This window comes from Ammodytes marinus (genome assembly GCF_949987685.1).
Source record: "Ammodytes marinus genome assembly, chromosome: 6".
Taxonomy (NCBI): domain Eukaryota; kingdom Metazoa; phylum Chordata; class Actinopteri; order Uranoscopiformes; family Ammodytidae; genus Ammodytes; species Ammodytes marinus.
In genome coordinates, this window is record NC_137235.1 from 11964717 (window position 1) to 11969692 (window position 4976).

Below are 4976 nucleotides of genomic sequence, written 5' to 3' on the forward strand. Positions count from 1 at the left end.
TGACAAGGGACAAAATATTTAAAAAAAATATGATACTTTTAGCTACGGACTTCCAAGGAACAAGGCTAAAGTCACAAGTCGTTTTTACAGTCAAAGTCCAGCTGTAAATCTTTTATATTGTGTTGAATCATGTCTAATGTCGTTAGGATAATGACTCAGGTCTGACTGAAGTCCAAGTCATGTGACTGGATCCTACACCTCTGTGACTGCTGGCAGCTACTTTTGGCTCCAGATTCAGCACTAATACTATGTTTCAGAGGGCAAATCCATTCGGAATCAGGCCTAATGTTGCTCAACTTTCAAAGAGAAACCCCAGCAGGTAAAATGCTTAAATCATAGGCATGACCAAAGGGCCACTTTGCGAGTGCATTGGAATAATTATAAATATCTCGGCATGTGGGTTGTTCTGCATGGCAGCCAGGTGGATAGTTGAAGAAATCACAAAGGCGTTACAATGAGGGAAGTTTCTCTGTGCGAATGGTGAGGAAAGGCCCCATGAGGAACAAAGCCACAAACACTGTTTTTGTTTTAGTTTCTTGGTAACAAGTGTCATGTTACCAATACCAGTGTATATATGCTGACGACAGTTTATCGTAAATTCTACGATTACAGACAGCGCAAATTGCTGTTTGGATGTTGCTTTCAGCTTTGGGAACAAGCTTGCAAGAGGGATGTGCAAATAAGAAAATGGCCTAACATGCATATGTCTGCCAAGCAGCCATGTGAATATATATGGAAATATATTGATGCTAAAAAATACACAGCAGACAAACTGCAACTTCCAAAATGACTATAAAGTTTAATCAACATCTCTTTAAAACAGTTTCACCAAAAAACTGAGCAGTTGTATAATTGCATTTGTTTGGCTTGGCATACACAATAATCAGGCACCTAAATTGAAGTTTTTATCGTGTGTCTATAATAAGAAACTAATACATTCCACCCCAAAATTATTTTGAAGCATTTGGGCATTGCAGGTAGATATGGATGGTTTGACATTCTACAAAAACTGTGGTAATATTTGTTTCAACTATCTGAAGACATGCAGAAAACACATTCAACTGCGAATGAAACTATACTGTATATGTGCAGTACATAAAGAGCTTTATTTCCCTTTTTGTTGTTGTTTATTGCCTGCCTTCGTTTTGCATCACTTAATCCCAGTGTTATCGTTGTTTAGTTTTTGTTTAGTTTATGATTTCTTTGTTTTTCTGCAATTCATAATTTCAATGTTTCCACAATGCATACATGGATCAGGTGACTGGTTTGGTTTCCATGTTGTGTTAGCTTTTGTTTGTTTGTCCTCTCATTACCTACTGGCTGCTTTCCAGTGAGATGATGAATAATCTCCTCTCCCATGCAATTTTAATCCACTTTGTACGGATAAGAATAGGGGAGATGTGTTTCACTTTCTGTTGTCACTCCTTAATATAAAAACAAATAATATAAAGCTTAATATAATGTGATGGTTTATTCATTGGCATGTTTGCTCTCCTGTCTGCCTGCTTGCAAGCACGTTCCTCATGGGGACGTGAAGACACAGTAAACAAGAGACCAAATTAGCCTCAGTGCAGCCGGTGTACAGTCATAGTGAGAATATAACCCTCAAACCCTGACACAAATGTTTCACAACAACCGATCGGTTTGCATTTTCTCTGCTCGGGCTCATGCTTGGGCTCATGACAATCTATTCCTGCTGTAATTATAGAGAAGTTATGCCACTTGTACACTTCTTATCGTGGGGATCACATACACGGTGACATCGATGCACCCTGCCACTGAACTTTGTCCATCTGCAGCTCATTTCAGATTGCAGGAGGCACCGTGTGTTTGTCTCTTGAGGTTTTTTTGTTGTGTGAGCACTAGTTTGACCTCACCGGGGGTGGGGGGGTTTGGGGGAGGGTCAATGCAATCAAGCAAAATGCCAGAGAGAAAGTTGAACTTGGCCCTGTTCTGGGATCCGTTATGCAAGCAAGCATTCCTCATCCAGTGCACGTTATTTTTTATTTTATTTACTCACCCTGTCTTTCTAAGATCTGGTTCCTCTCCTCTCCTGCTTATTCAGTGACATGGTTTAGCAATCATCTGGGTTACAGAGATCTTCTTACAGAAAGCTTTCTAAAAAGGGGTTTGTTTGGTGAATGAATGCTGATTTAGCAGACGCGAAGGAAAACACTCAAAACCTTCTCTTCATTCAGAATGCAAGTGCCTTAATTGCAAAAACCCATCTGGTTTAGTAAAATGCACGTTAATCTACTTGACCTTTTTGGATTTCAGCCTGTATTACATAAAAAAAAATTGTTCAAATGGAAACTGTAATGTAGCGCAGCAGGAGCATTTTCACAGCCACAAATACACCTGTTTATATAACCTTATAGTATCAACTGCATGTTGTTTATTTCCATGTTTGCAGAATGCATGAATAATTATTTTTTATTTTATTATTATTGATTTCTTGATACATAGCCTATTTTCTACAACTGGACTGGAGTGAACTGCATGTCGTCGTCTCATAAACTTGCTTGGTGATATGAGTTTGGCTATCTCATCTTGGGATATTTTATTAAATTAGAATATGGTTAAAGTCAGTAGTCATCATGCTCTATCTCACTGAGAAAAAATAGGCAAACAAAATAAATGCAATGATAACAGGTCATCGTCTAAAAAGTGTTCATTACAGTCCAGAAATTCAGCCATCCTTTTGCATCATATGAAAGGAAATAGCCTTTGTCCCTCCCGCTGCATGTTTCTATTTATAGACTTATCATCTGCATGCTCTCTGATCATAGTGGCTCAGGCCTTGCACCGCTCATGGCCTCAGGCCTGGCAGCCGAATGAACACTCTCTCCACTCTTTTCTTCCCCCGAACACCTCGGTTGTAAATAAGAGCATTAGTGGTGGAAATCCTAAAATCAACTGAGAAGAGCTTTTGATAATGATTTGAATATTGAGGGTTAGTATTTTCCCTTCCTCTGTAACCATTAAGTTAGCATGCTACACAGCACTCTCCACTATCCTATATTAATATCAGCTTAAAGGTGAGCATTCCATTTTATTTCAGAGTTAATGGGAGTCCTATTCATGGTGGTATTTTTAGTTGCTACAAGGTCCACCTCAAAATCTTCTCATTTGTTTTCCATTTCCATTATTGGGTGCACCAGTTAATATAGATTTATTACACAAACCTAACCACACCAAGTCACTTAGCAAAAATGTTTTCATATATAATTACAGAGAAGCTGAAACATGTAATAAATAAATGTCTTCATTTGTAAGAATAATAGATCAAATAGACAAGTATTCTTCAATGTGCAGTTCAGCCATAAACAATAGTGATCGTTCATAGATGTTTCCTGAAATGTAGATGTAAGGTTTTTATTCATTCTGCAATATGTCATTTTCCATTTTTAAGCATGACTGAGGAACAATATATCAGCAACATTTGTTTTCTGCTTCCTGAACCACAGCATTCTGTCGCAAAGTGATAATCCCCCAATCAACGCGATGTTCTCAGGAAATAACCCAAATGCTTTCAATATGTGACTGGAGGGGTGGTTCTTATTACAGGACACTCATCCGTCAGTCTCAATGCAATGTTTTTTAGCCTTAAAAAGAAAAAAAGAAAAAGTCCGGAGCCAGGACAGAAAAGCCAAGTCTCAGAGAAATCGGTTTGGGTTATTCATTTATTAATTTTTCTGACCATTCTTTAACCAGGGTGGTCTCTTAAGATCAAAATTTGATCACCACGTTCTTAATTAATAAAAAGTGCTAATAATGTGCAACATATTTTCATGTTATCTAAATTACATTTTTAGTCAAAACAAGGTTTAGGGCAAAAGAACAATATTTTCTCATCCTATGAAACCATGACATTAAATTGCTTGTTTTTTTTATTAAGAAAAGTGAGCTGGGTGAAGGCGTACTGCAGAGTTGGGGCATTGTTTATGTTGTTGACACTGATTGTTACTGACTAGCTTCCTCCCTTTTGCAAGCAGCCCATCACCATATCCCACCCCTTCACTCCATCCTTTGGGCCAAAGGTCAGGTGCTGTGGTGTACTTTCCACCATTATGCTTCCACATGTAATCAGGTTTAAACCGGTTAATGCCTCTGTGATCTAATGCATCTGCAGAAAGGACAAAAGTCGCCCAACTCATTTTCTGTTAACAGGCCCATGGAACAGAATAATGTTAAAGGGTAAAAGCCATTTAGAAAAAATCAATCCTATCATATAAGTCTTGCCTCAATTGACACAGATTCAAAAACCCTGAGCTGACAGAGTTAAAGCCTATTACGAGGCTAAGATCAGAAATCCAGCGCTCATGCCCCATACTGAACAAAGCTCACATGGCATTAGCGCAAGCACACACTGATTGGTCTCGTGCAACAACTCATGTTCACTGGACTAATTCTGTCCCATGACAAAAAAGAAGGGTGCTAGTGCTTGTGGGTACTCCACACGTGCAATTCACAATTTCCCGTTCAGCTTAGGCTTTATGCAACACGCCACATGGGTTTAGCTGCAAAGTCACTGAAAATACAAGTTCTGTCATCCGTCTGTCCATCCCTCCCTCCCTTCCCCATTGAGCATCCTGTGTGTCATACATAGATGGCGAGGCACCAGAGAAATACCTGAGGTAACCGTCTGGAAATGTTCCTAAAGGGCAGGGCTGGGTGTGGACACAACAGAGCTTGAGTCTGCATGTGCACCTGAAACGTAACCCAAACATTCCAATTGCATAATTCAAAGATTGCTATACTCTGCCTTACACTGTTCAATTAAAACAGTATAAATCATCATTCTGTTGACATTTTCCTTCAATAGAGATGGACAGGTTCTTTTCATTTGGAGGACTCCATTGCATTATGATTTTAAGCCAGGGCCCTCTCATTGTATAGCTGACAGTTTGCACCATGTAACGAGACCTCTGTAAGCGTGAAACTCATCTCAAACCTGACTTCAAAGCTTTGATGTT